Below are 27,324 nucleotides of genomic sequence, written 5' to 3' on the forward strand. Positions count from 1 at the left end.
TCATAAATGCTGACTGAGTGACTTCTTTGACCTAGCTCACAAAAGCATCAGAAGCAGTATTTGAACCCAGACACTCTGGCGTCTCATCTACTAGACTTCTTCCCACTGTGCCAATGCTGCTATATCAACTAGAGGTTATAATTACTAGTATCCAACCTACTCATTATAAATGTCACTCTTAAGTACAAAAGTTAATAATAAAACAAAACTGAAAGATTATTATGAATTTAAAAAGCCTATAAAAATTTAAGATAGGTGAAAGCAAATACACATAAAAGCTATATTTTGCACCTTAATTCTTTTCAACAAATCTTTTAAAAGCATTGTACTATACGTAAAGCACTAAGCTGGGCCCTGAGAGACTTCTATTGTTTAGATATGACTTGTGTCTGTCCTCATGGAACTATTTCCAATCAGTTATAATAGCCAAGTTTTCAGCAGTGAATAGGGAAGAAAACTCAGTTTTCAATTAGAAGGAAATAAAAACAAAAACAAATAATCTAAATATATCCCTGAAGCTGTCTAGATATAGTGTATTCAATACATATTTATATCCAAGTTATATTTTTTCACTGTATCTGTGTTTTCAATCCAAATATTTTAACTCATTTAGGAGAATCTTTTATTAGAAGAAAAGCAGTTTCATTAGCTACTTTTTAAGACCGACACACCATCTACTGGTTTCTTGGAAACCCAGGAACAAAAAGATTTGGGCTAAAGCAGAAATGCCCTTAGTTCACTGGGTAAACTACCTAGCTCCAATTTACTCAAGGTTGGCAATATTAATTGTTTCATTCTCTCTCCTTGCTCCAACCTCTACAGGTTGTGGCAAAGAGGGATATTGGAGAAATGGAAAGAAGACTCGACCATTCACCTGAACACAAAAGATAACTCCCTCTTCTACACTCCAACTCATCTCATATCTCTTAGATGCTTACCCCACTCTCACTGTCTCCTACTTCACCTCTGTCTTATATGAAGAGAAGGTCCTCCTTGCCAATGCAAACATCTCTTCATGTACAAGTGATTCCATTTCACCTCATTTTCTTCTGCAGATTGCTCCCCCCCCCATATTATCCCCACTCACTAATTTTCAATCTCTCCCTGTTTACTGAATGCTTCCCTCCTGCCTAAAAACACATGCATATCTCTCTACCATTAAAAACTTGACTTAAGCTTTTCTCCCTCTTATCCTTTTGTGGCTGAACTCCTTGAGAAAGCTCTCAGCAATTGGTGCCTTCACTTCCTCTCTTCTCACTTCTTTCTAATCCTTCTGCAGTCTAGCTTCCAACCTCATCATTTAACTGAACTTGTTCTCCCTCTCTCTCTCTCTCTCTCTTTCCCTCTCTCTCTCTCTCTCTCTCTCTCTCTTTCCCTCTCTCTCTCTCTCTCTCTCTCTCTCTCTCTCTCAAATTACTGACTGCTAAATCAAATGGCTGATTCCCAATCCTAATCCCTCTTTACTTCCCGGCAGCCTTTGACCCTACTCATGACCCTCATCTCCTGAATACTCTCTTCTCTTTAGGCTTTCATGACCTCACTTTCTCCTGGTTCTCCTGCTAACTGTCTGACCTCTTCACTGTTCTTTGCTAGATCATCATCCAGATCATGTCCACTAACTGTGAGTATCCCTCAAGGCTTTATCCCATGCCCTGTTCTCTTCTCTTTGTATACTATTTTACTTAGTGATACCATCAGCTGCCATTAATTCAATTATTTCTATGCAGATGATTCTCAGATCTATTTCTTCAAGCCTAGTATATCTCCTGACTTCAGTCTCATCTCCAACTGCTACCCATTGGACATCTTGAACCAGATGGCCTGTAAATATTTAAACTCACCATGTCCAAACCTGAACTCATTCTCTTTTTACCCAAACCCTCCCCTCTTCCTAACTTCCCTATTACTGTTGAGGGCACTGCCATCCTCCCAGTCACCCAAACTCACAACCTAAAGTCATCCTTGATTCCTTACTCTCTCTCACCCTCTCTATCCAATCTGTTGACAAGTCCTGTCAATTCTACCTTCCCAATATCTCTAGTATATGAACCTTTCCTTCCTTTGACAACACCACAACTCTCGTGCAAGCTCTTATCAAATCACACCAGGACTAATTATTATTGTAATAGGTAGCTTTCTGATTAGTCTCTCAGTAACAAGTTTTCATTCTCCACTTAGCTATCAAAATGATCTTCCTAAAGTGCTGACCATATGAATTCCCCTCCCAGCTTCCATAAATTACTTCTGGGATCAAATACAAATCCTCTGTTGGACTTTTAAAGCCTTTCATAACCTAAACTCTTCCTACCTTTCCAGTCTTTGTATACCTTACTCCTCCATGAACATTATGATCCAATGACGTTGGCTTTCTTGCTGTTCCTCCAACATGACATGCCATCTCCTGATGGTGCATTTTCTCTCAGTTTCCCCCATACCATTTTATCCCCCTCATCTTCACTGCAGGACTTCTATGACTTTGTTCAAATTAAAATGCCTGCAAAAATTCTTCACTGGTCCCCCTCAATCATAGTGACTTCTTCTGTTGACTACCTCCAATTTGTCCTGTATATTTGCTTGCATGTTGTCTCTGCCATTGGACTACAAGTTCCTTGATAGCAAAGACTGTTTTTGCTCTTTTTTGGTATCCCTATCACTTAGTATAGTGCCTGTAATAAAGTAGGCACTTAATAAATTCTTATTGCCTTGACTTAACTTGACAACAACAAATTAACAATACTGGTTGGTGATCATGGGCAAGTTAAGTCCCTCAAGTGCTTTAGGCAAAACTCTCTTACATTATTTATCCTTCAAGAATTCATTATTTCATCAGAATGGTTGCTCCCTCCACTATCAAAGAGCATGACCTCTCTTTGCCTTAGTAGATGGTGCACATGTATGTGCATAACCCACCCTCAGTAGAATAAAAGTTCCTCTAATGCATGGATTGTGCCTTTCATTTTTGTCTCCCTATTATCTTCCTTTATACATGATAGTCTTGTCTTATAAATATTTGTTGAATTGAGTGGATTAGATTAGATCTCCAAGATCCCTCCTAGTTTTAACATCCAGAGGTTCTTTGGTAAGTTTCTTAAACAACTAATCAAGGCTGATTTCAGGAGGGATATATTTTTAGCTGTCCTTCGGTACGTCTCATCATCCCTGCTAAGTTTTTCCTAGATTTATAACAGCAGGCCTTTAAGTAGTGGGAGTTGAAAGAAAAAGCTGCAATGGAAAGGTAGGCAGAGATTGGAGGAGCAGAGTCACTCCTGCAGCTACCCTCATCCCTGCCTTGAAGTCCAGACTTTGGAGGGGAGGCAGAAAATAGGAGAAGTAAGGTGGGATGATTATGGCAAGACAGGAGTATAATAGCACATGGCAACCATCATGGAGTCAGAGAATTGAACTGAATTTGAATAGCTAATGCCAGTTAATTAGTGAGTCAGGAGCAATAGATGGCACATTCATAGACAGCTATAATCCAGAAGAAAGCATGATCCATGCCTGCATGAGGAAAGTACAAAGTGCTGTTTGATGTCCATGGGCATCAAGGCAAATAATCATTTCCAAAGGGAGAGGCACACAGGAAGGGGGAAATCAGGAAAACTGTGATGGCATAAATAGAGTGGTGTTTGGATCTCAAAAGTACATTTGATTTTGCTACATTTCACACCAAGGAGAGTATAAGAAGTCAACACTTCCATGTGCTAACACTCTGATCAAGGCATAAAACAGCACTTTGACATATATGCTTTGCAACTCTGAGTACAAATAGAGGGATAATTCAAGAATTTGACAACTGCTCTTTCCTGCTACAATTATAGTCTTATTAAAATTTTAATACAATTATACACATACATCTTCATTAATTCATTCACCATTTACTATATCTATTATTTCAACAGAGAGGCACCATGGGATAGTAGATGGAGAGTTGGCCTCAAATGGATTATTATTCTGTTTTAACAATTCATGGGCAGTTATGTGGCACAGTAGGTAGAGTGCCAGGCCTGAAGTCAGGAAGATGAATCTTCCTGAATTCAAATCTGACATCAAACACGTGCTAGCTGTGTGATCCTGGGCAAATCACCTAACCCTGTTTTTGCCTCAGTTTCCTCCTCTGTAACATGAGCTGGAGAAGGAAATGGCAAACCACACAATATCTTTGCCAAGAAAACCCCAAATAGGGTCACAGAGAGTCAGACGTGGTTGAAAAATGACTGAACAACAACAACAACAAATTAACAACGGTTGGTGACCAGGGCCAAGTAAGTCCCTCAATCCCTCAGTGCTTTAGTCAAAACTCTCTTAGGTTCTACACTGCAAAGAGAGGTCTGCTCTGCATGGGTAGAAGGAGTTTCCTCACTACTGAAACCAAAGGTCCAGACCCTATCTCTCTGTTATCTTAATATCATTGTGCTAGTTAATCCAAGGACTCAGGCCCAGAAAGTTAACTCTTCAAGGCTGAAGTCTTCTTCAGCATACTGTGATGGTTATTAGTCACAAAGAGGCTTCACCAAACATCCTCCCCAATCCAATCCCTGTGGCCATATAGTGATCATAGTCTTTTCCCTTGTCTCCCCTCTATAACAGGGCATAAATTGGGCTGTCCAGCAAAGCAAAATTTCTGAAACAGGAGCAGTTCTGATGAGCTGAATGTAGGCATTCTAATGGTTACCAAGGCAAAACTGATATTTGAAAATTTGCAACGATTTAAATAAATTCCAGAGCCTGGAATGTTTCCACTGAGCTGTATCTCTTGGCTGGGCAACTCACAGATAAAGTTCCAAGTTTTAGTCTCTAGCAATCATTCCTCACAGTGCATTTTAGGTGGGTAAACTATGTCTTTGGAGTCAATACTTCTAATGGGCAGAGCATTGGTTGGTTATTTAGAAGATATGGGTCAAAGCTTCATTCTTCTGCCACCTCATGACTATAGGTAACTCATTTAGACTCTGGGCCAAGGTATCCTCATCTGTAAATGAAAGTAAGAATATTTGTGCTATCCACCTCTTAGTTTCATTGTAAAGAAAGGCCTTTTTTAGACCAAAGTTACATAAATGTGTAAATATTGTTACTATTGATCACCACTTTTAATTACCTACATCATCTGGAGAAGTAGTATCTCTATATATCTTTAAGTTTAACATTCAGTCCTGGGATGTATAATTGAGTAAGTAAATGCAACCTCCCTGCAGAGTATCCACAGGAAGGAAGGAAACAAGCATTTATTAAGTACCTACTATGTTCCAGGCACTGTGCTAAGCACTTTACAAATATTATCTCATTTGATTCTCACAACAACCCCGAGAAGTTTTATAGTTGAGGGATCAGAGGCAGACAGAGGTTAAGTGACTTGCCCAGACTTACAAAGCTATGAAGTTTCTGAGGCTGGATTCAAATTCAGGTTTTCCTGACTCCAGGTCCAGTGTTGTGTCCACTTTACCACCTAGCTGCCTCTGTCCATAGTCCAGAGGTACTTGCTTATTGATTCCAACTCACTTCCTTTTCCTTTCATTCAGGGCAGGTGCAGAGCCTATTTCTTTCTTCCTATTTCATTGCCCCTCTCAGTGGGGAGGGTTTTGCTTAGTGAAGTGGTCAGGTTATAATAACAGGTCACATTTTTATGGTGCTTTATGGTTACAGTAATTGTAGCCCACATTATTACTAGTGCTTTAAGGCTTGCTAAGAGGTTTTTTTTACCCCATAACCACACTATGAGGTGGATAATTTCAGGATTGTTATCCTTACAAATACATCTTGATCTTAAGAGGCAAAGTGGAAAAGTAGATCGAAAACTGGCTTCCAAGTCAGGAAGATCTAGGTTCAAGTCTTGCCTTGGATACACACTGGCTATGTGATCATAGGCAAGATATTCAACTTCTCACTGCTGTGCTTGATGTTCTAAGACCCTAAATTGTAGAGTGGCTGCTGGTCTGTAATGGTAGAAGGAGTTTCCTCACTGGGAGTTCCCTACCCCAGTGAATCCCAGGTCCAGACACCAATAAATTATCTCATTTGATCTTTATTACAATCCAGTGAACATAAATATAGTCTCCATTTGTTTGTTAGATAAGGAAATTGAAGCTCTGGAAGAGTAAATTACTTTAGCTAATCTATGACAGAACCAGAACTTGAATTGGTGTCCTTTCCAATAACCACAACATAGGGATCAGGGGTCAAGAATTCAGAGGAATGCAAGAAGATACGAGAAAGGCCAAGCACTATTGGTGGAGAGGATCCATGGAAAGACTTAAGTAAAATCTGGCAGAGATGAGATGGGATAGTACTAACAGTGGTCAGGAAAACAGGACTGAGGAAAGCAGGCTTGGAAAAATGAACATTATTGAGGTTTTTTTTTTAACATTGTTCTTTCTGTAGTGGAATGGAAGCTCCTTGAGAACAGGGACTATTTTCATCATTGTTTTTGTATCCCTGAAATGTCTGATACATGGTAGGCATTTCATAAATGCATATTGAATTGAATTGCTTTGAATGCACTTGAGAAGGAGAAAAAAATGTTCTCTTGGCATATTTTAATTCTCACTGGCAGGCGATGACTCACAAACCACAGCTATGAGAGTGGGCTCCAAAGGTGGGTCTGAGCCAACAATTCCTCTTATTTTTCAGGAAGTTAAGCAAACTGGCAGAAATCATCATTACTGACAAATATTTGCTGAGAGCAAACTCACAAATCAAGTAATAAAGACTTGGGAACTAAACACCTAGTCTAAGAAAGGTGTCTATTTATTAGTAAGCAATGCTGTTTGTTAATCACTGGCTGCTGTCATAGGCAATACAACTTGTTAAATTAGGCCCTCCCTCCTGGGACTCCATTCACTCTGGGAATAGCTGTCATTGTTGCCTTAGCTCAGAGGGTGCTCTCCTTGGAGACTAATCACCAGGAATACTGCTTCCCTGCCTCCACCAGTTTTCATTATTTCTAAACAGCATCTCCTGGTGCTGTGTCTCCATAGCAACAGGGAGCCATTACTTTAAGATGCGCCACATGAAAATGGGTGGGAAGGAAAAACAATAATCACATGCTGTACTGTATCTTCATTTAGACTGCCTCTGATATAGCAAAGAGGAGGGTTCCCATTTTATAGAAGGAGAGACCAAGGCCCCCAAACTAAGAAAACCACTCAAGCATTCTGATTACACTCCTAGATTCCCATAAAGTTAACCTAACAGACGGAGCCATTATCCACTGTTTTGATAGAACCTACTGATCTACTAACCAAGGTATTGTTTTGGCTGATTTTTTCTCCCCATCAAACTGACTATATTGACCCCACAGCTGTGCTGACATCATTCAGATGGTCACAGAGGTTGTGGAACCTGTGACTCAGTAGAATGAGCAGCTGACCTGGAATCTGGACATCTGGATCCTCATTCCAGGTTTGCTGCTAAATAACTGTGGGAATTTAGTTAAGTCACAACTCCACTGTGTCAGCTGCCTTATCTGAAAGAGGAGGATGATAATACCTATTCTACCAAAGTTACAAAGTTGCTACTTGGGTGGGTACATGATCTCCTGGGTGTGGATATTCCTTCCAGCGGTAGAGATCACGATCCATCCATGTTTTCTCATTATGGAATTGTCAGAATTGGGTAAAAAAAAAATCACATTATAAACCATAACATCGTTTATACATATCAATGATTATCATTTTTAAGATTGTGGCTAGTGTATGTTCTGCCCTTGAGATGGTGACACTTCTCTTACGGATTTTTGTTATTGTTGTTCACTCGTTTTAGTCATGTCTGACTCTTCATGATCTCATCTGGGGTTTTCTTGACTGAGATACTGGAGTGGTTTGCCATTTCCTTCTCCAGCTCATTTGACAGATAAGGAAACTGAGGCAAACAGGGTTAAGCGACTTACCCAGGGTCACACAACTAGAAAGTGTCTGAGGCTGGATAGGACCTCAGGTCTTCCTGACTGCATGACCAATGCTTTATCCACTGTGTGCTTCCCTACAGATTTTTATGTTTCCTTAAATAATGTGTATCTCTTTAACATAAGTAGGCTTGGTTAATCTTAGCCAATTCTTTAATTCTTTCATTTTTTAAATGTTTCTTTAAACCATCTATCCACATTTGTATTAATCAAAAGATTTTTAAGAGCCATGCTTAGATGGAAAACTGGTAACTCAGCATACCCTGAGATACCACCCTCATGACAAGCTCTCAAGTTACTTGTTCTCTATTTTCCAAGATGATTTTATCATCTGCTCTCCCATGTGCATTCTTCAGTTGCTACTTAGTCACAAACATTTGCTGCTTTTCTCTTTTTTTAGATATTCTAGGGGTTTGGAGTCAAACAATTTTGAAAAGAAAAAAATGCATCAATTTAGAGTCTAAATGCCTTTATCCTCTTGGGCAATACAGCTAGAAAAATGTGCAACTGTTTCCTTGTCGTCAGAATTGTTCCTTGTTCCAATGACTTTTTTATTAGCATCTGGATAGACAAAATATTAAACATATTTGGACTTATGGTTAATGCTGTTCTTTTAAACATATACATTTGTTGTGATATAGTCATATTTTTCCAGCAATGGATAAAAAACAAAACAAAACAAGGGAGGTACCAGAAGGAGGTCATCATTTTAATATTTCAATGAAAAAAATGTAAATATTTCATTCTGATACCTTCACCTGACACATATTTGCAAGCTAATAATAAAAGAGTCTACCTTCGGATAAAATTAAGCAGAAATATCCTTTCAATTTCTGAAACTTCGATTCCAATCAAGATTCCATATTATGGATATACATGCTGGATTTTCCACCTTAACTGATGTCATTTGGGTAATAATCAAAGCTATTCATTTAGAATTTAAACACTATTACTGATTTTTAAAAAGAATTGGACTAATGGTTTAAAGTTATGATGTAAACCGGTTACCTGTCCACCAACCACTCAGAACCCCCAACTGTCCGAAGCTTTTTCCTCATTGTATCACATACGGACACTATAACCAACAAAGCATCAAACATTTGTTGAACATCTCCAACATGCAAGGTTGCCCACGAAACTTTTACTTTGGGGTTTCTTTCTCAAATTCTATACTTGGAACATCTAGACTTTTTTTTTTCCTTTTGCCACCTGGTCCAACAAGAATGACTCACTGCAGGCAAGTATTTACTGAGCATTGGCTGTTTGTCATTGTAGTAAGTACTATATACCAAGCTCCCCAGCAAAGCCTACTAGTTAATACTTCAATTTCTTATTCAACCTTCCAAATGAACACTCCAGCATTTGCAAAGAAAAGTTACATGAGAAATATATACCCAAATGCTCTAGAAATTTTAAGGGTCTGTGGAGGTCCCTCCTTAGGGTAATTATAAACTTTAAGTTTACTTCTTAGCTTCCTTTGGAAAAGTCAAATGATTTTTCTAAGTCTACCCAGTAAGTGAGAGGCAAGAAGACAGAGATCTCAGGACCTCTCCTTGCAAAGTTTGCTTGAATGACTATGGATCCTAAATAAGTTACCCAATAAAGCATTCATTCTTATGATGTCAGACCCATTGAATCTCTGGGAATGAAAATCCACTGTTGCTCCCTTCTCCAAACTGACGAAATGGAAGAAGAGGCCATCCTTAACCCAACACTTCCAGGAAACTGCTTAACATTTCTTGGGATAGTGTTGTACAATGAGGAAAAAACATTACATGGAGCCAGGAGACCTGAGTTCTAGACTAGGCAATAGGGAACTGGGCAAGACACAACTACTCTGGCATTCAGCTTCCTGAGCTACAGAAGGAGCGGGTTGGACTAGGTGATCCTAACATCCATTCCAACTTGAAAACCTATGAATCTAAGCTACAACCTTGTATTAAGAGAGGTACTTAGAGAGCTGGATTAATTCTTTCAGGTCACTGGGGTTCCATTTATTGTCCTGAAGCAATAACACCAGATCCATCATGTTTAATGCTTCCACCTTAATTATTGCACTGACCACTGTCAAAGAAGGAAACATTATATATAAACCCCGTTAATGCCCTGAACTTATAATAGTGTGTGCTCAAAATTCAGATACAATACTCATAGAATTCCAATTTATTAAATGGGTGAACAAAGTATGTTACTACTAGTTAGCAGATTATGTACATGTTACCCATATCTATAATACATTCATGTCTCCAAATTAGTGTTCATTGTATTTTAGTCATACTTAGTACCTCTGACATGAGGATCTCAAAGTTAAAACCTTTTTGTGCATTATTTTATCTGAGCAGAATATAATAAAGTCCAATTCTAACACATTCGTATTTAATTAACTTAGAATGCAATAGGCATTCTGATAGGATGTAATGTCTTTGAGGGCAGGGACTGTCTCATTTTTTTCTCTGAATCTTCAGTGTCCAGCACAGTGCCAGCCAGTACTTAACAAGTGCTTAATAAATGTCTCTTGATTGATAGGTAAGGCCATATTCTCCCGAATATAAGAACTATATTTAAGTGTTTAAAACAATATAGCTGATGAGAGGCAGCTGCATGGCATGGTGAACTGGGGGCCCGCTTTGGAGGCAAGAAGATCTAGCTGAAGTCTTGGCTATGTGACCCTGGTCAAGGGACTTATCATTTCAGGACCTCTGGACAGCTCGCTAAGGCTGTCAAGTATAGATGAGGTGCTGATTGGTTGGATTGGTTTTAGTAAAAAGAGATTCCTCTTCCTCACTGGGAATTCACTATATCAGTGAAATAATTGGTCTAATCCAAATATAAAGACATGTGTATACACACACACACACATATATATATATGTATATAGGATTATGAGATAGAGAAAAGGGTGGAGAAGGGGGACAGAGAGAGAAAAGAGAAGGAGGAGGAAGAGGAGGAGGGAGGGAGAGAGGACAGAGAGACAGAGAGAGACAGAGACAGATAGAGGAGGGAGGGAAGGAGGGAGGGAGGGAGAGAGAGAGACAGAGAGAGACAGAGATCTGAGTCTAATGTAAAGACAAATGGATTTGGAGTCAGAATTGCTGGATTAAATCAGACATCTTCCTATTTATTTGCTGTATGACCTTGAACGAGTTATTTAGCCTCACTTCAAATTTCCTCACCTGTAAAATGAAGTTGTTGGACCAAATGATGTCTAAGGTCTCTTTTCGCTCTACATCCTATGAGGTAAAGGTGTAGGTTGCCCTGTGCCTCAAAAGCAGTACTACAAAATACAGGATGTCCCCCAAGGTCTTAGTACTCATTTTAAACTGTAATAGCTTAAAACCAGAGCAAAGACTTTTGGGGACACCCTATATTTCTAACTATCCTTTGGTAATTTGAAAAATCCTTGTGCAATGTGCATCATTACTCAAATTTATATTTTATACATCTAGGTTTTTGTAGGCCTGTCTTGTTAATAACATTTTTCTGGTGATGCTATATGGCTGTGAGACATAGAATATCATTGTTTCTGAAGAAATCAAGGGTGAGAGTGACCTAAATGGAAACACAGAGGCCCATGGTTGTTTTGAACAGGTTTTCACACATTATAAATGAAGAAATACATGAGGAAAAATAGAATAAATGATGTCATTAAAAAGATGTGTGAAAAAATAAGCCAGTTCCATAAGGAGAATGAGGTATAATCATTGGATACTCCTTCTTCTACTACTACCCATGCAGTATAAAGAGAACTAGAAAAAGACCTCAGCACATTGGGTGGCCTCCTGTGGAGCATTTATAGAAAAAATATAGACAACAGTTATACAAGAAGGGCAGATACAGATGAGTCGCAATTTGCATTGTTGCTGGGAGTAGCTAAATCAGGAGTTCTTAACCTGAGATCCATGGACCTCTTAAGGATCTGTGAATACATTTCAGGGCATCCATAAACATAGATGGGGGAAAAATTATATCTTTATTTTCACTAACCTCTAACTAAAAGTTAGTATTTCCTTCAATTATTTAAAAATACGTTTTCAGTGAAGAGTCCATATTCTTCACCAAATATGTCAAAGGAGTTCATGAAACAAACAAACAAAAAAGTTAAAAACTATGGATCTAAAATCAAAACAATCACATATCTAGACTGAGTTTTCTTAGAGTAGGCAATGGAATATGATACTGTGAGGCCCTAAGCAAGTTACTGTTCTGTGACTCAGTTTTCTTATCTGTAAAATGGTGGGAGGTGTTTGAACTCAATGTTTTCTTCAGGCTCTAAGTCTAAGCCTACACTTGCATCGCTAATTCTAATGGAAATTCACCATTTAAGCAAGGATAAAAGAGTCCAAACTATGCAAAAGAAATATAAGTGTGATCAAATTAATACTAACCCTAGATGAACAATAAACTTGCCTGTAATGAACATATTTTACACAGAAAATCCATATTTTACACAGAAAATAGTTAAGGTTAGAACTCCTAGTTTCTTTCCCAGATCTTTCTATGACTACTTTTAATATCCTGAGAAAGTCTATTTTAAACTGATCTGACCGTGGTTCTTTTTCTCTATTTGTAAAATGGTGAACCTTCTGGATGATTAGGGTTTGGTGTTTTTTTTTCTTGCCCCCTAGGGCTAGTATTAAAGAGATGATATTTTCAGTGCACTTTGAAAGCCTCCGATCCAAACAAATCTGTGAGTACTTTTATTTGCACATACAGCACAGTCTAATCCCACTGTAATAATAGGTCTGGGCAGAACCTATTTGGTGATTAAAATCTGAAATAACACATTAGGAACATTCCCAGGCCATTAGTGCTCCCTTGATTTCATTCAGCTTGGCCCTTACTACAGAGGTGCATCTGTCCATCAGTGCAACAGGAAAGTCAGTGCTTTGGGAGAAAAGGAAGAGAAGAGTAAAGATGTAATGAAGCCTGCATTTCACAGAACCTAGATATATGACCCAAAGTGGTCAGTTCAGAGATGGCTTTGAGTTCCCTATAAGTAACTCCTACTGGCAATATTCTCAGTCACCCAAATGAAGCACTGATTTCTGAAGGACTTAAAACTTAGTGGTTTGGGTTTTGTTTTTTTTTCAAAGCTTTCCTTGATTCCCCCAGTTAGGAAACAGCTCTCTTTTTTTTTCCTAACCTCAGACCTTACATTTGCACATTAAGATAATATATAATGGAAATGTGCTTCGTATGACTACACATATATAACTTATGTCAAATTGCTTGCCTTCTCAATGTGGGGGGAAGTGTAGGAAGAGAGGGAAAAATGTTAAAATTATTTTTACATATAATTGGGGAAAAATAAAATATTTAATTTTTTTCAAAAGATAATGTATAGCATTATGTAAAGTCAGATATTATTATTTTCTTATTCTTCTCACCTCATTCCACGGAACCCAAATAGAAAAGGCCTTAGGACAAAGACCCTATACCATCACGTTCTTTTACATTTAATGTTTGGAGGATGTGTACAGGGAACTAAAACGGCTGCTTCCTTTTATTTGAATAAGAGTATTAGAATGTAAAGTCATCTTCTGTAGACTTCTTATTATTAATTATTAGTTTTCATGAACTTTTCTTTTTGGTCTGGGATTTAAATTTCATCTTCTTCATGGAAGTTCCTCTGACCTATGCAGATCAGCTGTTGGTTTGTAATTTAGAGTGAACAGTAAAGTGATTTGTCTGTGATAATATAATTGGCATTTTATTGGAAACAGAGCATGGATCCAGGTCTTCCGATGCAAAGGTTGGCCATCTATCCACAAAGTCGCGCTGCCTCTTCTTTTGTCTTTCTGAAGTTCTATTTTATATTATGGTTATTTGTGTACATGTCTTATCTTCCAATTTAGTTTGTAAACTCTCTGAGAGCTTCAAGGACTGTGCACCCAGAACCTGTCACAATACATGTAATAGACACTAAATATAGGTTTAATGAATTTGAATTTAGTTGTTTGCTTGGCATGTGAATTATCATTTGCAAAGCGGTGGAGGATATGAGCTATTTCATTTATGGGGATTAGACTCAATGACCTCTAAGGTCCATTCCAGTTCTGGAAATACATGATAGTAAGCTCATTGTAGAAGCACCTCTCTTATCCAGAGATAAGATTTCTGGTAACTCTATTCATCTAGAATTCAGTCACACATTAGAAGTAAATTAAAAAGTCCTGCCTTGAATAGCAAATAGCTTCCATGAAGTCTCATTTCATAGGAGAGATGAAGCCACTCACATGACTTTTTTTTTTTTTTTGCTTTTTTGGTAAGGAATTCAGGGTTAAGTGACTTGCCCACATAGCTAGGAAGTGTCAAGTGTCTGAGGCAGAAAAAATACTCTAACTCACTATTTTTTTTTTTGTGAGGCAATTGGGGTTAAATGACTTGCCCAGAATCACACAGCTAATAAGTGTTATGTGTCTGAGGCTGGATTTGAACTCAGGTCTTCCTGACTTCAGGGCCAGAGCTCTATCCACTGCGCCACCTAGCTGCCCCTCATGATAATTTTTTAACTACCCTTTATTGTTCTTCAGTCATTTCAGACATTTCTGACTTTCTGTGACATCACCTTGGGGTTTTCCTGATAAAGATACTGGAATGGTTTGTCATTTTCCTGCGTTAGCTTATTTTATGGATGAAGAACCGATGCAAATAGGGTTAAGTGACTTGCCCAGGATCACAAACCTAGAAAGTGTCTGAGGCCAGATGTGTACTCATGAACAGGAAATTCCTGATTCCAAGCTCAGTGCTTTATCCACTGAACCACCTAGCTGCCCCTTTAACCAGACAACTGTATGTAAAATGAGGCTGAAAATAAATATAGAAAGCAGTAATGACAATTGGAGTCAGAAGTAGAAATAAAAGAAAATAAAGAACAGTAATGTCAGTCATTTAGTGTAGGGACAAAGAACTCTATAACACTTCAATGTCCCTAGGAAGAAATGCTATATTAATTACAGGTTAGTACATAAAGATATTTGTCATGAGTACTGTGAATCATTAAAAAACAAAATTGTGTTCATTACATGTTGTTTAAGAATGCTGGAGAGTGAATATTGTATTATAACTGCACTGACCGGAGACTTACTTTCCCTTTCTTGCAAGGGCACAGGTCACTTGGAATTCCATCCCTGTTCTATCTCAGCCTCTTTATCTAGAATTACTTATCAATCAATTACTTGTAAATCATGACATCATCTCAGCCTTTATCCACTATCCACTCCTATTTCTTCCAGACCCAACATGTGGCTTCAGTAACTCAAACCTCAAAGTTGTGATTAATTAGATGAGTAAAAGGTGACATTCCAAGCAGTTCCCACCTCACAACCCCATGGCAAATACTACCTTTCAGGTTGGAGTCCATTGCCATTATCTTTAGTATCCTGAACTACATACAGAAGAGAGATAACTAGGAATGACAACTGCTTAATCAAAACTTTCCAAATCCATATACTACAAGAATGGTAACCTGTAGCCATCATTGATTTTCCATGACTCAGGAATAAGTATTACTGCTGAAAATTCCCTTTTGTTCTCACTGGGCATGGTGGCATGGCAGCCACAAGTCATGCTACCCAAGCTGCTTTCTTTTCTACCTCTTTGTACTCCTTGGTTATAATACATTTGGGACCCCTGTCCCTGTGGCTTTCACCTGGGTATACTTTACATCTTTTTGCCGAGTCAAACAGAAATCTCTCCAGTCTGGCACTGTAGACAGCAATATTGTCTCCATTCTTTTAAATTCCCTGCATACATTAATGTGCATACTTCAATAGCTTCAGAAACCTATTGGAGACCACCTAGAAAGTATTTTCATGCATGCACCCTTTTCCTCAAAGCCTTCTATTGGATGTAGTCCAGAAGCAGATGTAGATCTGCTCTAAGGAGACATGTCCTTTACGGTATTTTAGGAACATTACTATCAAAATAAATAACAGCTATCATGATGTTGTAGGGGATGAGCTTCAATCATCTGGAAAATTAATTTATGCAGAACCGTTTATCTCCCAATTACACAAGATAAATGAGGTACTACTTTTGCATGTAGAAAAATGGATGTTTTTTATATATAAAAAAGGAATGTTCTCTAAGAAGAAGTAGGAGGCTCAGTTAACAGTTTAGATATGCTGCAAACTGACAGGATTGTATTTATCTGCCCTTCACAAGCTTATGTTTTTTCGTGATCTTAGTATTTCTCGTGTTCAGATGATTATAAACTGTTTGCTTTTCCAACTACAGTTCAAGATATTCATGGATTCAGAAATTAGGTAAGGATGTCTGAAATACTTTCATCCAATCCATTCATTTTACAAAAAAAGGAAACCAAAACCTAGAGAAAAGTACCTCAAAGTTAAATATTTAGTTAGTGGAAGGCATGGCTTGGATTCCAACTCAGGTCTCCTCACTCTTAGTCCAGGAGGTCTTTTCACTATACCTACTGGCTTCTCTAGCTTTACTCCTAATAAGGAATGCCTACTACCTTGCTTGTTTTTTTTTTCTTTTTTTCTTTTCTTTTCTTTTCTTTTCTTTTTTTTTTTGCGAGGCAATTGGGGTTAAGTGACTTTCCCAGGGTCACACAGCTAGTAAGCGTCAAGCATCTGGTCGGAGACCGCATTTGAACTCAGATCCTCCTGGTTCCAAGGCCAGTGCTCTTTCCCCTGCGCCACCTAGCCTCCTACCTTGCTTGTTTTTTAAGCATATTTAATGTTCCTTCCCCACAAACAGTTCAGAGATATTAACAGAAATAGGAAATTATTTTCAGAGTAAGAACTGTGAGATACTAGGTAGTTTCAAATTTTTAAGTAGTAATTAATTATTCTTTAGTTAAAATAGAATTATTAGTTGCAAAAACCAAATATCACTTTTAGTATGCATCATATGATTCCCTCTTCACCCCCAAATACAGGTCTTTTTCTCTAATGTAAAACTTCTAGAGCTCAGGGGCTCTACTTTTAAAAAATGCTTAATTAAAATGATTAAGTGAGCTTTTAAACTTCTATCTTGACTAATTTTTATTATAATTATTTTCTGAAAGAAGGAGTGATCTAAAGGTCCTGGCTTTTGGTCAACCTAGTGGGGAAATTAAATATTTTGTGAATGTTTCATTCATTTTTTTTTCATATCCACTAAACATTTAACTAGCATTTAAGTGTTTGTTATGTCCCAAATACTGAAGTACTGGGGAAGAAAAGAAAAAGAAAAAATTGGCCTTGGCCTCAATGAGCTTTTACTGTTACATTCTCTGTTTCTATTTACATGATGATGAGAGTTGGAGAATCACAATACTGAGCTGACTAGATCCATTACAAATTTATACTAATTTATATTTATATTAATTTCCACTGGGCCCTCACAGCAGCAAGACATTCCTTCTCCATCTCCCTAATCAATTCATCATTCCACTCACAATAGCAGCCATTCCAAACCTTTTCATCTCTCCTCAAACATTCCAAGACATCCCTATCCTCCAGGTTAAGGACCTTGCCTAATGAGGCAAGGATGAATCATCTCTTTTCCTGTATCACCAAGAGGGATAGATACTTTCTTCTGTCTAGGGTTATATGACCCTGCTTTCACTTGGTTCTCCTCCTACCTATCTGACTTCTCAGTATCCTTTGCTAGATCTTCATCCACGTCACATCCACTAAGGGTGGGTGTTCCCCAAAGCTCTGTCCTGGGTCCTCCTCTTTTCTCCCTTGATATTATCTCATTTGATGATCTCATCAACTCCCATGGGTTAAATTATCATCTCAGATGATTCCACCTCCTAGCTTCATTAAAAATTCAGCTCAAATCCCACCTTTTGCAAGAAGGCTTTCCCGGTCCTCTCACTGCTGTCACCTTTCCTCTGAGATTACTTCCCATTTATGAGGTTGTTTGATATTGTCTCCCTCATTAGAATGGAAGCTACTTGAGGGCAGGGATTGTTTCTGCTTTTCCTCAGTGCTTAACACACGTCTGGCACATAGTAAACACTTAATAAATGTTTGTCATGCTTGATGATGATTTCAGCAGAGGATACGGTATGTAAATAATCAGGCACATTCAAGATGTATTCAAAGTAGATGGAAGATATTTAGAGAGCGGAAGACTCTAGGGGAAGGCTTCATTAAAAGAAACGAAGTCATTTAGTGAGAGCTCTTTTCCCCTCATCGTCAACTTGAAGTATTCAGATATTTTTCTCTACTATCATCTATTCACCCCTCTCTCACATGAGGAGCTGGCCTTTTTCCTTGCTAAGGCAAACCTGCCAATATCCTCTCTTGATCCCAACCTCTCATGTCTTCCTAGCAGATTGGATCTACTCTCATCCCCACTCTCTTACTAATTTTCAATCTTCCTATTTTTTACTGGTTGCTACACTTGCCTATGTCTCCCCCTACCTTAAAAAATCCTCATTTGATCTGACCATCCTTACTATCATCCTATTTGTCTCCTCCCTTTTTTGACTGAATTCTTATACAAAGCCAACTCTAATCAGTGCTTCTGCTTTCACTTCTCTCACTCACTTGTAAACCCTTGGCAGTCTGGCTTCCAACCTCATTATTCAACTGAATAATAATTTGCAATTTCCCGAAGTTGATCTCTTAATTGTTCTATCTAATGGTCTTTTCTCAATCCTCATCCTTTCTCACCTTTCTGTAAACTTTGACCCTATTGATCACCCTCTTCTGAATATTCTCTTTCCTCTAGATTTTTATGACACTCCTCTTAACTAGTTTTTCTCTTATATATCTGACCTTTCAGTATTCTTTGCTGGATCTTCATCCACTAAGTGTGGGTATTCCCCAAAGCTCTGTCCCCGGGCCCTCTTCTCTTTCCTCTTGATATTATCTCATTTGGCAATCTCATCAGTTCTCATAGACTAAATTCTCATCTTTATGCAGATGATTCTCAGATCTATTTATCTAGGCCTAACATCTATCCTGACCTTGTCTTGGCTTATATTACCAACTACCTATTGGATATGTTGATCTGGGTGCCTTATAGACATCTTAAATTCAACATGTTTTTTCACATGTTGCTGAACTTATCTTCTCCCCAAATCCTACTCCATCTTAACTTCCCAGTTACTTTCAAGGGGACCACCTTCCTCTTAGCTACCCAGGATTGTAGCCTTGGTGTAAACCTCAATTCTCAGTCACATATCTTGCCCTCACCTCTTCACACCTAGAATTTTTCAATAGTCTGCTAGTTAAGATCCCTGACTCAAGTCTCTCCCCACTCCAGCCCATCCTCTACTTGGCTATCAAAATGATCTTCCTAAAATTCAGGTTTTACCATTTAATCTCCCTACTCAATAAATTCCAGTGATTCCCTATTACTTCCATAATCAAATATAAAACCTTGTTGTCTTTTAAAACCTTTCATAACTTGGCCCCTTCCTATCTTTCCAATTTTGTAGCAGGAAGATGTATATGTGGTAAAGGGGAGGTAATCTCAGAGGAAAGGCACTAGTAGTAAGCACTTCTTGCAGAAAAGTGGGATTTGAGCAGAGTCTTGAATAAAGTCAGGAAGTGGAGATAAGGAGGGGAATCCAGGAATGGAAGACAGCCAGTTAATAAGCAGAGGTGAGAGATGAATTATTGTGCATAAGCAACAGCAAGAATGCCAGGATTGTTGCTAGATCAAAGTGATATGGAAATGAGTGAGGTGTAAGATAATTAGATAGGTAGCAAAGGGCCATGTTATGAAGAGTTGTTTGCATACTGTTTCCCTCATTAGAATGGGAGGTTCTTGAGGGCAGGAACTGTGTTTTTACCTTTTCTTCACTGCAGGTTATCTGGCACATAGTAAACACTCAATAAATATTGTTGATATTTGATGATGATTTCAGTGGAGGATATGATGTGTAAATAATAAAGTACATATAAGATATATACAATATATATGTGGCTTTTTAAAACACTCAAAAGACAGATAACAAAAGCATGGCATAGTTCTTTAAGAATTATTGAATTTTCCATACACATTTGATTGAGTATGGAAATCTATCTTACCCTACAGGAAAATAGGGGGGAAGGGGATAAGAGAACAGAGGATGAGAGAAGGGAGGGCAGAGGGCAGAGGATAATCAGAAGCAAACACTTCTGAGGAGGAACAGGGTCAAAAGAGAGAATAGAATAAATGGGGGGAGGGATAGGATGAAGGGAAATATACTTAGTTTTTCACAACATGACTACTATGGAAGTGTGTTGCATGACTACACATACATAACCTGTATCGAGTTGCTTGCCTTCTCAATGAAGCCTCTATCCCAGCTTTGTAATCAGATTTATGAACTACTTATCTATATCTTCTTTATGTCCAAGTGGCCTCTGGTATATTACAATGGTAATGTCATTTTTGGCAGAACTATGAATTAGTCCAATAATTGTGGAAAGCAATTTGGAATTATGCAAATAAAGTGACTAAAATGTCCTTACCATTTCTCCTAGAGATTTCAGTGCTAGGTATATATACCCCGAGAAGATCAGGCAAAAATAAAATTTTCATATACACCAAAATATGGCAGCAAAGAACTAGAAATGAAGTGGATGTCCACTGATTGGGGAATGGCTAAATTGTGGTACATGAACGTAATAGAATGTCACTGTGTTGTAAGAAACAATGAACATGATGAATAGAGAGGCATGGAAAGACTTATATGAACTGATGCAAAGTTAAACATGTAAAGGAAAACAATATGCATAATGTAGACAATAACGTAAATGGAAAGAACAACCACCACACATCTTCATAGAACAAGTCTGGCTTCACAAAACAGGTATAAGACAGTACTTCCTCTACTCCTTTGTGATGGTGCAGGAAGAGGGGCAGGGATACAAAGGGAAATAAAGGCAATTAAAAAAATCAACGGAATCTATTATTTTAAGAAAGAATTGTGGAGTTTTTAAAGCTACTGCATATTTAAGAAAGGCTACTAGGTGACTCAGTGCATAATGCTAGCCTTATAGTCAGGAGGACCTGAATTCAAATCCAGCCTCAGACACTAGCTTTGTGACCCTAGGCAAGTCATTTAACTCTGTTTGCCTCAGTTGCCTCATCTGTAAAATGAACTGGAAAAAAGAAACGGCAAACCACTACAGTATCTTTGCCAAGAAAACCCCAAACGTGGTCACAGAGAGTCGGACATGACTGAAAATGACTCAACAACAATAAAATATTAAAAAAAAAGAGATCCAAGAAGGTATCGAATTGCTGCTCAGGATGATTGGGATGATACCATTCAACAACAGAGAGAAGGTAGAGTTGCTCAACTCTCTTTTTGTGTCTTTTTTTTTCTCCTGCCAAGGAGAATGCTTTTTGGAATAGAAAGGACTGAACAAAAACGACTTTTAGAGAATTGATACCTAAAAAAGGTAAGGATCTATGAAGAGCTCACCAAGTTCTACCTGAGTTCAAATCACTAGGTCCAGATAGACTGCATCCAAGGTTTCTGAAAGAACTGGAAGATGTGATTTCTGAGACAACAACGGTGATTTTGAAGAGATGGGAAAAGTAACACAGGTTTGGAGAAGGGCAAATGCAGAACAATGTCTGCAAACCACAGGCAAGTGAGTTTAATTTATATATTTGGAGAAATTCTAGACTGTGCAATCAAAGTGATTGTTAATAATCATCTAGAAAAAGAAAGAGCCAGCATGGCTTCAAGAATAGGTTTTACCAGTCCAAATTTTCCCCAGCACTTAGCACAATGCCTGGCACATGTTAGGAGCTTAATAAATGTTTAAAGATTGATTGAAGGTTTTCATTTTTTCCCCTTCAGAGTCAACAGATTGAGGGAATGTTGTATATGGAATATATCAAAAATCTGGCAAAGCTTTGGACAAAGTGCTACTCATGCTACTCTTGTAGAAAAGATGAGGACTAGATGATAGTATTATTAGATGAATTTGGAACTGACTGAATAGCTAGACTCCATAAATAGTTAAACATGACTTAATGTCCACTTGGAAGGAGGTCTCTAATGGAGCGCCCACAGGATCTTTATTGAGCCCAGTGAGGTTAGCATTTCTATTTATGATTAGTATAAAGGAAAACATTGCATATCAAATTATCAAATTTTCATCTGTTACCCTGAACTAGGACTTAGATTTCATAAAGCTAATATTCATGAGATGCTTAAACATTTTAGATTCTGCTTGGCAACATAAATAGTCTGATGCTGCTGACTGTTGTTATTTTAATATTTATTAGAAAAAGAGTGGATTTCATATAGAACATTACAGAGATAATATCCATCTCTAACCAATTTTAGAGTTTTACAAAGAAAATAAAATAGAAAAGCTATAATATTGCATGATTATATGTGAAGAATAGCATATCAAGAAATGATGCAAAATTTTCCTAGTACCAGTTTCTATCTTTCATGGTAATTAATTTCCTTTTTCTGAGGAACAACTAGGACAACACTAGGACAAAATTTTTTTTTTTAATGTTGAGGGTGGGGGCAATCCCTTTTGAAGTAGGATCACTTTTTCCAGGGCTGAACTACTCAAGCAGAAAGCACCAACAAGCTTATCCACCCTCTCATTTAGTAGAAAAGCGTAATCGTAACATGCTGCTAAGTTTGGGAGCACTCTTGTTTACTCTGAACTTCGGAAACATAGGACTGTGAGAAGTCGAAAAAATACGTCAAACCCTAGGCTTTTGACTAGGAAAAAATATGTCAAACTCTAGATCTTTGATGATACTTAGCTGAACTTTAAAAAAAAATGATAAGTACAACAGAGTAATAAATTGAGTGGCAAAAGATGGATACATTTTTAAATGAAATGATTTTACTTTAAATATTATAAACATGGATAATGGTTTAATAATGAAAAGGCCATGAAGTACATGTATGAATGGATTGAATGTTTATAAGTTTAGTTAAACAAAAGCACAATTTGGAAAACATTATTTATTGAACTAACTTTAAAATGTTCAAGGGTGACTAAATGCTTACTCATTATTATTATTGATATCAAACACATAGGTAAAATAAAACCCAATATTTAAATACCATCTACGTATCTGTACATATATGTAGACATATACCTAAATGGAATTATAAATACATTATTAATTGTAATACTATGTGAAATGATAAAATTCAACATTAAAACTCCATGTAGTATATGGATACATATATGTGCCTATGCATATACACATACACATATATGTGTATATATGTGTCTTTGTGTGTGTGTATGTAGGTATGTATATTTGAAAGTTTGTGCCATTTTGCAAACTTGAAGCCACTGAAAGTAATTCATCTGTCCTACTCTCTCCTTCCACCCTTTTCCTCTGCCCAGAGAGTTATCTCAGGCATCAAGAAGCATGATAGAATATTGGGCCCTTAGAGATCACCTATTGTAATTTCCTCATTTAAAGTGAAATGACTTGCCCAAGCACAGAGGAAGAACAAGGATTCTAATCCAGGTTTTCTTGACTTTCAGTTCTTTACATTTCATGTGACCATCTTATCAATAGCCCTACAGAAGTATAGTTATGGTTTCACAAGGATAATACCAATTATGTGTTGTCCTTCACATGTGAAATTGAACCTGTTGACCCATTTCATATTTAAAATTATTCTTCTATTCCATAGCACTCAATTTGCAGAGACCCAACTCTGCATCCTCATTCTTTTTCTCCTTTATGTCCAGCAGCATGTGTTTTTAGGTTATTGCCTGGGGTTTAGGAGGGCAGGTTGTTGTAGAATAAAACATTCAGAGTTGCCAAAATTGGAAATGGCGGCCAGGAAAGGCAGTAAGTTCTCCTCACTGGAGGTCTTCTGACTGAGGCTGAATGATCAATGGCCAAACATGTTATAGTGGGTAATCCTATCAGGCAGAAAATGGCTGCTATGGTCCCTTCCAACTTGTAAATTCTGTGATTCTGTGACATCCTACTGATTATTGACAGGGTCTATCTGAATGAATTAGGATGGCTAGCTTACTTTATAGTTTACAAAAAATTTCTTCACAACACATTTCAGCAGAAAGTAGCACTGGTATTGACATTCTCATTTTATAAGAGAGGAAACTGAGGCTCAGAATGGTTCAATGGATAAAGCAACTTATCCATCATCATGTAGCTATTTATTATTAGAGCTGAGGTCCAAATCCAGATCTTCTGACTCCATAGCACAGTGTTCTTCCAAGGCAAACCACTCCACCTGATGTTCTCCATATCAGACATTCCCTCTTCGGTCTCTGAATCCATCTCTGAAGGGTGTGACTTGTGTCTGGAATATTCCTCCTCCTCACTTCTATCTCTTGGAATCAATAACAATCCAAAGTTCAGCTCAGGTACCCTCTCCTATAAAAGGCCTTTCTCGATTTCCCTTTTGTTAGTGATCTTCCTCCCTCCCTTTGTATTTATTTCATGCATATTTTATACTTAGAGAAGGAGTGTGGCCTGTTGGATAGAAAGTGGGTCTCAGAGTTGGGAGTCTCATTTCTGACACAGGCTAGCAGTGTGATCCTGGGTAAAATCATTGCAACTCTTAGTGCATCAGACAACTTAATCTCTAAATTGAAGAGAAAATATGGTGGCATTAATTATTCATCATGAACTTTTTGCACTGATGAGGAATTAAATATATATATATACACATGTATACATAATTCACATTTATATGAATTTATATACATATGTGTGGTATACATATAATTAATACATGTCTTCATATACATACATGCATATATACATATATATACACATATTTGAATATACACATTCTATTTACTATATACATATATATATATATATAGTTTTTTCCCTGTTTCTTAAGGGCAGGCAGGAATTGTTACTTTTTCTTTCCTTCTATCCCTAGCACATAAGTATGAATTCCAGCTATACCATCTTGTCTTTCATCTAAGTTGTTGCTATGCAAAAGATCAATAATTACACATAATAATTACACCCAGTTAAATCACAGAATATTAAAATGAGAAGGAATACTTAAGAGGAAATACCATTGCTACTATAATATAAACAAAATGGAGTGGGTTTTCCTGGTTGTAAACAAAATTGCTAGGAAAAAAATGATAAGAGTTTACTGTGCAGGCTTTGATCTCAACTGTTTCATTGAGATGCAGGCACATCTCAAATTTAGTGTACAAATGGAAATGTCATGAAATCAAAACAGGTTTTCAGTAACAAAATTTGGATGCAGTGCTGATAAGCACTCTGCTTTTCTGCAAATTAAGGAGCAGAAAAAGGAGCTATGAGAACACCTGATTTAAAGTCCCAAGCAGATTCTTTCCTTAGGGTTCCTGGCAACATCAGTGGTTTAACAATAACCATGTTTTGAAAGAATGATGCTAATTAATGTTTCTACCAATTTAAGGTATTATAATTCCCATTCTATAAACAGGCACAGAGAAATGGATCTAAATCAGGAGTTCTTAACCTTTTATGTGAATGTGTTATAGACCTTTTTGAAAGTCTGGTGAAACCTATGGACTCCTCAGAATAATGTTCTTAAACGCATAAAATAAAATACATGGGATTACAAAGGAAATCAAAGATTAATAAGGATGAAGATTTATTTTTTTCCCATTGAAGTTCATGGGCCCCTCTGAAATCTGTTAAGAGGAATTTAAAAAATCTCATCTAAGGTCATAGAAAAAGCCAGAAGTAATGGCAGGGTTAAAAATTAGGAATTACTACTCCCCGTCCCCCTCCCCCCATATCTGCTGTTAGATCAGGTTTCTTCTCCTGCTGTTCTTTAAACAGAAGCTAAAGCTCCTCTCCTTAGAATGATTTTTTCCAAAGCAACCTAAATTTTTTAAGAAAAACCCCCACAACACACTGACTAAATCTATGTGTTTCTATGCAGCTTTTGTATTACTTGTATGTTGCTGCCAAGCAGGGATGTGCTCTATTAAAAATTTAAAAAAAAGTTTTATTCAAAATGGAAATTATGAAATAAAAATAAACCTTTAGAAGCAAATTCTAAGCTATAATTTAGCCTATTTCTAACAAACATTCTGACAATATTAGAACTCGGCCTAAAAATCTTCATTTAAGATGGTAAGCAATGGGCACAAAGCTAACTGGTACAAATGCCATAAACTTTCACTTCGTGAAAGAGCTATAGAGGCCCTGGTCTCATGAAATGTGCCACCGGGCACTTTCTAGCCAAGATTACCAGTCTGATACTTTGATCCTTTTCTCCCCTCCATACCTGTGGCTCAGATTTATGGGATGCCCCCAGGCTATTTACAGAACAGCAATAAGTATATTAAGGAAATCTGCTGGCTTTAGTATAAAGCTGGCTGCACAGTACCATAGTGCTGACACCTCCCATGTCCTTCAGCATAGAGGAAAAAGCAAATCTATTATTTAAACAAAACACAGGAACATATTTTTTTTTTCTCTTAAAGGAAGCAGATGTCAAAATCTCAAGGAATTACATTAAGAAGATTTCTCAAAAGAAAAAAGGACATCCTTCCCTACTCCCCTACTCCTCCGCTCCACCCAACACACACATATCCCCCCTTCATATTTCCATGAGAATTTTAATAACAGGTCTCTCTTCACAATGCTATGAAAACAGACACTTAATGATTGAACTTTCATTTACATGTCCTGCAGAATATCAGTCAGATATACCTGGGCCTTACATACTGATGATTTTGTTTTCTTATTATCCTTTTTTTCCTCCTAAAATTTTCCTATTTTTCCAAGTTTTCTCTCTTTTTCCTATGCAGAGAGAAAGAGAACTAGATGTGAAGAATTTAAAGCCTTGGCTACCATTTCTCTTTTCAATGAACAAAGAAGGTAAACTTGTTTCCAGGGAGTATTTTAGCTTTTTCACAGACTATCAATCAACAAGTAGCTAGTGAACATCTATTAAAGGCCCAGGGCAGTCAACCTCTTTTTCAATTTCTGAAATCTGCTTCAGTCCAAATATTCAATGATTAACAAAAAGAAATGTCAGAGCATTGTAGCAGGGAGTTGTATTAAATTTCAAGTCAGAGGAGCTCAGTTCGAATCCTGACTCTGCCATTTACTCTATAAGTCAATTTGGGCAAAGTATTTAAACTTCTCTGTCCTCAGTTTCCAACATACAGAACCACTGGGTTGGAATAGATGACTTTTAAGGTCCTTCTTAGCTCTATAACTATTATACTACGTTGGTTTAAAATTTGTGACCATTGGTGGAAGTTTAAATTTTGGATACTCTTAAAGATTTAAATAAAGCTTTCTTTTCTCTTTTTTATTACAAAATACAAGTATCCCTACTAGAGAGGTTTCCCTTATTATTTATCAGTGCTTCTGCAATTCAAGTGTTGGTTGATTTATGATTGGGTTCTTCTGGGAAGAAGAACCAATTTCATCAGAATTCCAATGATTTAGGTCTGCTGGTAAACAATAATGGTGTGTGTGTGTGTGTGTGTGTGTGTGTGTGTGTGTGTGTGTGTGTG

The 27,324-nt window shown here is 37.4% G+C and overlaps 1 protein-coding gene across 4 annotated transcripts in view; it reads right to left on the reverse strand.

Moving 5' to 3' along the window:
• Nucleotides 1-27,324, reverse strand: part of MBNL2 (muscleblind like splicing regulator 2) — a 166,817-nt gene that overhangs the window by 118,588 nt on the left and 20,905 nt on the right. The gene's annotated exons all lie outside the window — the stretch shown is intronic.

The sequence above is a fragment of the Vombatus ursinus genome, unplaced genomic scaffold (genome assembly GCF_900497805.2).
Source record: "Vombatus ursinus unplaced genomic scaffold, bare-nosed wombat genome assembly UNPS02010304.1, whole genome shotgun sequence".
In the NCBI taxonomy this organism is placed as follows: Eukaryota; Metazoa; Chordata; class Mammalia; order Diprotodontia; family Vombatidae; genus Vombatus; species Vombatus ursinus.